Here is a 9,631-nt window from a genome sequence, read left to right on the forward strand (position 1 = left end):
ATATTCTGACGACTCAGTATAAGGCATTCAAACTTCAACCCGGAGAAACACCGTCTTCACTCTTTGAGAGATATACAAGACTTTTAAGTGAATTAAAGATGCAAGGGAAAGTTTATCCTATACGAGAGTCTAACAGAAAGATTATGCTAACTCTCCCAGTTCACCTGGAACAAAAGAACACATCAATTAGGGAAAGAGCTGATTTTTATTACTATGTCCCTGGATGTAATCTATGGAAAGCTAAGAACTCATGAACTGGAGCATGAGCAGAGAGCTTATATTACCTGTGGACCTGATTCTAGTGATAATAAGAGTACGACACTTGTAAAAACCACTGCACTTGTAGTTCGTGAACCTGAAACCCAAGAAGGCAAGGTTGCACCCTCCTCAAAAATCAAGGAAATTGTTGTAGCTGAAATTGCTCATGGTGAGCCAGAGGATGAAAGTGAATTTTACACTCAGGAAGAACTTGAACAGTTTGAGGACAAATCTATGGCATACATGGTTGCAAAATTTAGTCATGTTAGATTTAGAAGGAAACCCAACTATAAATCAAGGGGTTCATCAGGGAGATTTCAGAAAGGAAGCTACTCATCAGGGTCAAGCTCCAGAGGAGACTACAAGTCAAGTTGGGTAGACAAGAGCAAAACAAGATGTTACAACTGCAATGAGTTGGGGCACTTTGCATTTAAGTGTAGAAAACCCAAAGCAGCAAAAGGAAATGATTCCTATGAAAAGAAGGAAATTTATGAAGAATGAGAAGTTGAAATAGAAGCTGAATGCTTATGTGGTTAAGGAAAAGGGAAGAGCATATATTGCTGAAGGAAAAAGTTGGGATGAAACTGATTCGGATGAAGAGGAAGAATATGTGAATCTAGCTCTTATGGCAGACTCTACAGTGGAATCACCACAATCATCTCAGGTTCCTGAACATACCACTATAAATATGTATGTGTTTGAAAACAAATCTAGTGTGAATGAACTTACTTTAGAATTTTATAATGTTCATACAAGCATGTGTGCATATAAACTTGAAAATGATAAGGTATTTCTTAAAACTGAGAGTATAACCTCTAGAAATGAAGAACTATAATTGCTTGTAGTTGTCTTAGAAGACCTTAAACAAAAGAATGAATATCTAGAGAATAAGGTTAAGTGCAACGTAGACATATAAGCCATTCTTAGAACCCAAATTGTTGACCTAGAAAAGAAGTTACAAGCGTTTAAGAATGCAGCTTTGACTCAGAAGGAGATAATAGATAGTCAAAGATTTAAATATAAGACTTCAATAGGTCTTGACTATTTTAAGTTGAAAAGTAAGAAGCATAGTGGTGCATCTGAGATAAACACGTTTGTCCCAGAGAAGGTACCATATGTTATTAAGGATGTTGTATCTCCATTGTTCACTTAGTCTGTTTCAGAACCTTTGGATGAAGTAAGTTTGCTAATCAATGAGGAATTGATTGCTAAAGATAGAGAGAAGGAGAAGGTAGAGGAATCTCCTAAGACTCCTAAGGCTCCAGCTAGTAAAGCTCAATCCATAGCTGACCTAGGTGATAAGGTGAATAGGAAAGAACCTAACACACTTAAGAAACCAGACCCAATAGTTAATTCTAAGACTGGTGAGAGTGCTAAGGTTAAGGCTAAGAAAAGCATGAATGGCAAGGTAGGTGTAAACAAGAAATCTGATTTTGCATCTTCCTCATCTGCATCTAGAAAGTTATGTAATAATTGCAATTCTGATGCACACCTTACACATGTATGCACAAAAGCTAAAATAGATTCTGTTACAACTTCTAGTATGCCTGCCATGCCTAACATGCCTAGTTTTTATAAGCCCTGTGGCATAGTTGGATGTATGCCATGTGCATTTGTTACCATGTCTGAATATTTCAAAGCCTTTCATGCAACTGCTAGCACTTGCACTGGCACTAAGACAAGCATACGTAATGAGCACATACAGGCTAAGACTGTAGTACCTCCTATCTCTAAGTCTGACAACTCTGTTAAGACTAAAACTGAGAAGGAGTCAGTCAAAGTGAAAGCCAAGACTGTTAAGGTTTCATTTATTGATTATATTTCTACTCCTAAACCTTCAAGATACAAGAAAGCTTGGGTACCAACGTCTTCTTAATCAATCTGTGTTTGCAGGGTAAGGTAAGAAAGGAAAATATCATGTGGATTTTGGACAGTGGTTGCTCTAGGCACATGACAGGAGAAAAGTCTCTGCTCTTAGGTGTGGTTGAGAAAGCTGGCCCTATAGTTACCTTTGGAGATGACAACAAAGGATTTATTAAGGGATATGGCAGTTTGGAAATTGGAAATGTCATCATTGAAAACATCTTTCTTGTGGAAGGATTGAAGAATAATCTTCTGAGCGTTAGTCAGTTTGTTATAAAGGATACAATGTTGATTTCACGCCAGAAAGATGTTTGATCACTCACAGGAATCATGAGAAGCTTGCTTTACAGGGAGTGGGGAAAGGTAATTTGTTCATAGCTGACTTGAAGTCTACCTGTGATGGAGTAATGAGATGTTTCTACAACAAAGCTTCATTAGAACAAAGTTGGTTATGGCACAAGAAGCTCTCACACTTGAACTTCAAGACAAATAACTCTCTGGTTAAGAGAGAATTAGTGAGAGGACTACCATATATAGAATTTTGTAAAGAAAAACTCTGTGAAGCATGTGAAAAGGGGAAATCAAAGAAAGCATCACACAGAAGCAAGGAAATGACAAGCATAATTGGACCTCTTCAGTTAATTCACATGGATTTATTTGGTCCAGTGAATGTGTTGTCACTATCAAGGAAAAGATATACTTTAGTGATAGTCGATGATTACTCCAAGTACACATGGGTGTTGTTTTTGCAATCCAATGATGAATCACCTCAGTTGATAGTGGATTATATAAAGAAGATTGAGATGGAGGTGAAATTACCTGTTACAAAGATCAGATCAGATACTGGGACATAATTCAAAAATGCATTTCTAAATGAATTCTGTATAGAGAAAGGTATTTTGAGACAGTACTCAGCCCCAAAAACTCCATAACAAAATGGAGTAGTAGAAAGGAAGAATCGAACCTTGGTTGAAGCAACAAGGACTATGCGAAGTGAATCAAGACTTCCTACCTACTTCTGGGCTGAAGCTGTCAATACAGCATGTTACGCTTAAAATCGTACCCTAATTAATAAAGATCATGACAAGACTCCTTATGAGATTATGGCTGACAAGAAACCAACACTGAAATACTTTCATGTGTTTGGAGCTAAATATTTTGTGCTAAAGAAGGAAATGAGCATCTGGAAAAGTTTGATGCCAAAGCGGAAGAAGGCATATTTCTTGGCTATTCTTTGGAATCTAAAGCTTACGGGGTTTATATAATTACTGATCAGAAGGTGATTGAAAGCCTTAATGTACCATTCGACGACACCAAGTTGGCAAGCCTACAAAGAGAAAAGGATTCTCAATCTCTGGAATTTGAAAATCTTTCAGATGATCCTTTGGATATAGAAGAACCTGAGATTGCTAGAGCTATACTTACAGTACATGGCAATGCTTATTCTGGATCAAGTGGTGGTAATGGTGGAAACAATGATTATGATAATCATACAGGAACACCTTCAAGAACTACTACACAAAGATCAGAATCATCAAGTCATGGTGGCAGCAACTCAGGGGGAGCAGGCAGAGGATCAACAGTTCACACTCAACATCATGCTGATCAAGGAGAAACATCAAGATCTTATCTTCCTCGACAAAGAGTTTAGAACATAGACCATCCCTCTGAACTGATCATTGGTGAGAACTACATATGCCACTCAGAATGAATGTCACTTTTTAGGGTTCCTTTTAGAAATGGAACATAAGAAAGTGGATTAGGCACTTGAAGATCCAGATTGGATTATTTCTATGTAAGAAGAACTCAATCAGTTTGAGAGGCAGAAGGTATGGAAGCCGGTACCCTTACCAAAGGACAAGTTAGTGATAGGCACTAAATGGGTATTCAGAAACAAGTTAGATGACGATGGCATTGTAACAAGAAACAAGGCCAGATTGGTGGGTAAAGGTTACTCTCAAGAAGAGGGTATAGATTATGATGAAACCTATGCACTAGTAGCTAGAATTGAGGCAATCAGGATGTTTCTGGCATTCGCAGCACATTGAGATTTCAAGGTTCATCAAATGGATGTGAAGAGTGCATTCCTGAATGGGGAGCTAGAAGAAGAAGTGTATGTGGAACAACCTCCAGGTTTTGAAGATCCAAATCTGGCTGATTTTGTATACATTATATTCAAAGCTCTCCATGGTTTTAAGCAAGCTCTAAGGACATGGTATGACACTCTCTCTGAGTTTTTACTTGAAAATTGTTTTACTAGAGGTGTTATAGATAAAACTCTGTTTCATAAAATGCATAAATTTGATTTGATATTAGTTCAAGTATATGTTGATAACATTATATTTGGGTCTACTAATGATGATCTTTGCAAGATATTTTCTAAGATAATGCATAGTAAGTATGAAATGAGCATGATGGGATAGTTGAACTACATTTTTAGATTACAAGTGAGTCAAAGGAAAGATGGTATATTCATTTATCAATCTAAGTATATCAAAGAACTTATCAAGAAGTACAATGTGGAAGATTCAACTCCGGCAAAACCTCCAATGCCAATAGCCACTAAGCTTGATCAGGACAAAATTGGTAAGAAAGTTGATATCTTAAGCTACAGAGGTATGATAGGCTCATTACTTTATATCACAACAAGTAGGCTTGATATTATATTTGCAACATGCTTATGTGCTAGATTTCAAGCTGACCCAAAAGAGTCTCATCTTATAGCTGTTATAAGGATATTTAGGTATCTTAAGGGAGCTTCAAATCTTGGTATTTGGTACCCTAAAGGTACATGTATTAACCTAGTTGGCTATACAGATTCAGATTTTGCAGGTTCTAAGATTGACCGGAAAAGTACCTCAGGATGCTATCAGTTTCATGGAAGAAGATTGGTATCCTGGCATAGTAAGAAGCAACACTCAGTATCCACATCAACTGCTGAAGCTGAATACATAGCTACTGGAAGCTGTTGTGCCCAAATCTTGTGGATGAGGAACCAACTCCGGGATTATGGTCTGTTGGAATCTAAGATTCCAATATTCTATGACAATACAAGTGTAATTACAATCTCAAATAATCCAGTTCAGCACTCAAGAACAAAGCACATTGATATCAGGTATCACTTTATTAGAGAGCATGTCACAAATGGCACTGTGGAATTACATTTTATACCCACAGAGGATCAAATTGCAGACATCTTCATAAAACCACTTGATGAAAACACTTTCTCTAATTTGGTTAGTGAACTTGCGATGTTAAATCTTTCTAATTAACAAGTTAGAAATCAATAACTGCAATTTGTCTCAAATAAATCCACTTGTTATTTAATGTCAATGTTCTGAGGACTTTTGGATTTATGTGTCATTATTTACTTCTCCTATTTCAAGTATTTGTGTGATTGTATCTAATTGATAAATATTTAAACACACTTATCTTGATAAAATGTTTGAAAATAAGTTAATCATTGTCGGTTAAGTTATGAGTAAAATATTACAGCATAATTTTGGTCTAACTGTTTGAGAATTTATCAATTCAATGATAAAAGATTCAATAGTAATAAATCAACGTTGTGATTTATTGTAGCATGATTTACTGATAAGTGGCATTTTATACCACTTAGAACGTCTTATAATGGCTTGAATTGATGTCTTGAAATCAGGTATTTTATGTATTTGATGCGTTTTTCTAGTGTTTTTGCATTTCAGGGTATAAGAGCATCTCCAACAGGGGTTGCCAAGGAGGTTGCCAAGCTTATGTGGCATGGAACCCTTGGTTGCCTACCTATTGGAGTTGGGAGGTTTCCAAAAGGTTGCCTACCAAAGTTGCCAAAACTTGACAACCCCCTGGCAATTTCCTAAATTAGGAAAAAGTCATAAAAAATATCTAAAGTGCATATTATTCAACCCACTTTTATATTCAACTAAATATAAAATTAATATAGAGGGACCACATGGGCAACCTTTAAAGTTGCTTAACTATTGGAGTAAAATTTTAATAAATGTTGCCAAGAGTGACATGGATGTGAGAGATAATTAAAAAATAATATATTTAATAATTTGTCATGGTTTGGCAACTTTGTTAGCAACCTCTATTGAAGATGCTCTAACTTGTGTATGTAGGAAGAATTCATAAGAAATAAGCCTAGGGAAGTGTGTGGCATTGGTTGTAAAAAGTTGGGGGCAGAACGCAGCAAAATCAGGAGCATAATTCAGAATTATCCAGAAGGTACTTGGGCGCCCACTCAGGATGCTGGGGAGGCCGCTCAGGAGCTTGGGCGGCCGCTCAGGAATCTGGGGCGGCCGCTCAGGAATCTGGGGCGGCCGCTCAGGGGCGAGAAAATTAATTTTGATTTTTATAAATCCTTATTCTGTTGGACTTCTGAGATGGCTGGTTCTTGTGGGCTTCTATATAGGTAGTTCTCAGAGACGTTTCACAAAAGTGTGGTATCCAGCAAGGAGCAAGGAGAGAAGGAAGAAGACCGTTTTAGCACATCACAACGAAGAAGAGGAATCATACGTTTTCTTGTGATTCTTTTATTCATTGTATCAGTGGATGCTAGTTTTCTTTACTTTGAAACTATTTACTCTTGTGAAGTACTCTGGTTTTAATAAGTATTTTTATTAGTTTATATTGTGTGTTATTATCATGTTTTCATATGAACCCATGGTGACGATGAGTTTTATCATGGGCTAATCGTGATCATGGGGTCGTAATGGATTTACTATGGATTTCTTTAGTTAGTTGTTTAATACCTTAGTGTGTGATGATTGTATGATATCTAGCATAGGTTGTGCTTATCCGTCTTATGTGCATCGCGAACATATAAGATAGTCTGTTAATCTCCTGTGAATCGATGGTGGATCTTGAGGTTTAGAACTTGCCATCCTAGCATAGGTTCATATATGTGTACGCATGATTAGTGGGTAACTCTAACCATTTTACTTGCCCTGTGTAATCATAAAGAATAACTTGTGCTTAAATCGTTATGCTGTCAAATTCTATAGACATATAGGGTCTCAACATAATTGATGCATATTAAACTTCTATCTTAATTGTGGATGTTTGGTAGAATGGTATTAGTACAACGAAAGTTGGCTTTTATCAGTTTCGTGTTGTTCGATTAATATCATCACCTTAATGCTAAGGGTAATAACGATAACTATTGAAGGAAGTAGTAATGAAGTTAGGATCTCATGTGTGTTTAATATTGTTAATTCAAGTGTCAATTAAGTGTTTAATTCTCATAGTTAATTGTAGTTAATAATTAGTTAATCAAATTTAAGTGTTATTGTTTTGACATTGAGAAGTAATCATACATTGGTGAGTAAGTGTTAATTGAACATAATTAGTCTGAGTCTCTGTGGGAATGAAATAGAATTTATTCTATATTACTTGCGAACACGTATAGTTGCGTGAATTATTAGCGCATGTTTTGTGCCGAACAAGTTTTTGGCGCCGCTGTCGGGGACTCGGCGTATTTGTTTAGTTTATGTACTTTCCATCGGTGGTCATTAGGACTCATTGATTAAGACGTGTTACTTATTGTTTTCAGTTGTGTTTCAGGTATTCTAGCGAGCATTTATACAGACACATTCTCGCACTCACAAGAGAATTTAGATATGGCTGAGGAGACATACTCAGTTCTTGATATTCCGGAGAAGATAGATTTTGAAGATTTGGATAAAGAGAGTGAGTAGAAAGAACCAGTAATCATGGGTGTGATCGTATAGTTCCAGCAGCAGATCCAGCTCTTATGGACTTTTCTCGGCCTAAAATTAATGACATTCAGTCAAGCATCCTTCATCCGGCTATTCAGGATAACACTTTTGAAATCCAGCCGGGCACTATTCAAATGGTGCAGAATTCTGTTTCTTTCGGAGGTGCTGCGACTGAATACCACAACATGCATATCAGGAATTTTGTTGAGATCTGTAGTACTTTCAAATATAATGGTGTGACTGATGAGGCTATCAAGCTGAGGCTTTTCCCATTCTCTCTGAGGGATAAAGCTAAGGACTGGTTACATTCTGAACCAGCTGGGTCCATCACTACTTGGCAAGATCTTGCGCACAAGTTTCTGGTGAAGTTAAATCTAATGGCAAGGTCTGCAGCTATGAGGAGTGCTCTTACTCAGTTTGCGCAGCAACCAACAGAATCTATGTGCGAAGCTTGGGAGCGCTACAAGGAGATGTTAAGAAAGTGTCCACATCATGGTATGCCTGACTGGATGGTGATCACTGGTTTCTATAATGGTTTGGGGGCCCAATCTCGGCCCATTCTTGATACAGCAGCTGGAGGCGCCTTGTGGGACAAAAGTTATACTGAGGCTTATAATTGAAACTATGGCTGCAAATGAGCATCAAAACCCAACTCAAAGGATAATGCCTGGGAAGTTAGCAGGTATTCTGGAAGTCGATGCAGCTACAGCTATTGCAGCGCAGCTCCAAGCGCTGTCTTTGAAGGTCGATTCTTTAGCCAACTATGGAGTCAATCAGATAACTATGGTCTGTGAGCTTTGTGCAGGTTCTCATACTACGGATCAGTGTTCTCTTGTTAATGAATCTGTTCAGTATGTGAACAATTATCAGTGACCGCAGCAGCCTGTGCCAGCTACTTATCATCCTAACAATAGAAATCATCCCAATTTCAGCTGGAGTAATAATCACAATGCTGTTCAGCAACCATATCAGCAGCCTATCAGTAAGCAGTTTAATCCACCTGGATTCCAGCAACCACAGCATTATGCTCAAAGGAAATCATATCCTCAACAAGGAGGTGCTGCTCCACCTTCTAGTGCTGATTTTGAGGAGCTCAAGCTGTTGTGCAAAAGTCAGGCTGTTTCTATCAAGACCTTAGAAAATCAAATCGGTCAATTATCCAATGATGTGCTCAATCGTCAACCTGGCACACTTCCCAGTGATACTAAAGTGCCAGGTAGGAAGGAAGCTAAGGAACAAGTAAAGGTTGTTACCTTAAGGTCTGGAAAAGTTGCTGATGCTGAAAAAGCAAAAGATGGAGAAGCTGAAGTTGTGGATGAAGAAGAGAAGCAAAAGGAGAAAGCGGCGGAACCAAGGAAGACTACTGTTGAACACACTCTGCCTGAGGGTAATACAGGGGAGAAATAACTCTATCGTCCATCACTTTTCCCTAAGAGATTGCAACAAAAAATGCTGGATAAGCAGTTCGGTAAGTTTCTGGAGGTGTTCAAGAAACTTCACATCAATATACCTTTTGCTGAGGCTCTGGAGCAAATGCCTAGTTATGCAAATTTCATGAAGAGTATTCTTTCAAGGAAGGTGAAACTGGATGACCTTGATACTGTTGCTCTAACGGAAGAGTGCAGTGTTGTGCTGCAACAAAAATTACCTCCAAAGCTTAAAGATCCAGGTAGCTTCACCATTCCTTGCACCATTGACAAATTGTCTTTCAACAAATGCATGTGCAATTTGGGAGCAAGCATCAATCTGATGCCATTGTCTATCTTCAAAAAGTTGAATTTGCCTGATCCAAA

The 9,631-nt window shown here is 37.8% G+C and overlaps 1 non-coding gene across 1 annotated transcript; it reads right to left on the bottom strand.

The window, feature by feature from the left end:
• Positions 1 to 8,230: 8,230 nt before the first annotated feature.
• LOC141669747 (small nucleolar RNA R71) lies at positions 8,231 to 8,337 on the bottom strand. Its single transcript, XR_012554009.1, has one exon. It is a non-coding gene; the product is annotated as a small nucleolar RNA R71 (small nucleolar RNA).
• Positions 8,338 to 9,631: the final 1,294 nt, after the last annotated feature.

This window comes from Apium graveolens, chromosome 6, assembly GCF_009905375.1.
Source record: "Apium graveolens cultivar Ventura chromosome 6, ASM990537v1, whole genome shotgun sequence".
NCBI classification, from domain to species: domain Eukaryota; kingdom Viridiplantae; phylum Streptophyta; class Magnoliopsida; order Apiales; family Apiaceae; genus Apium; species Apium graveolens.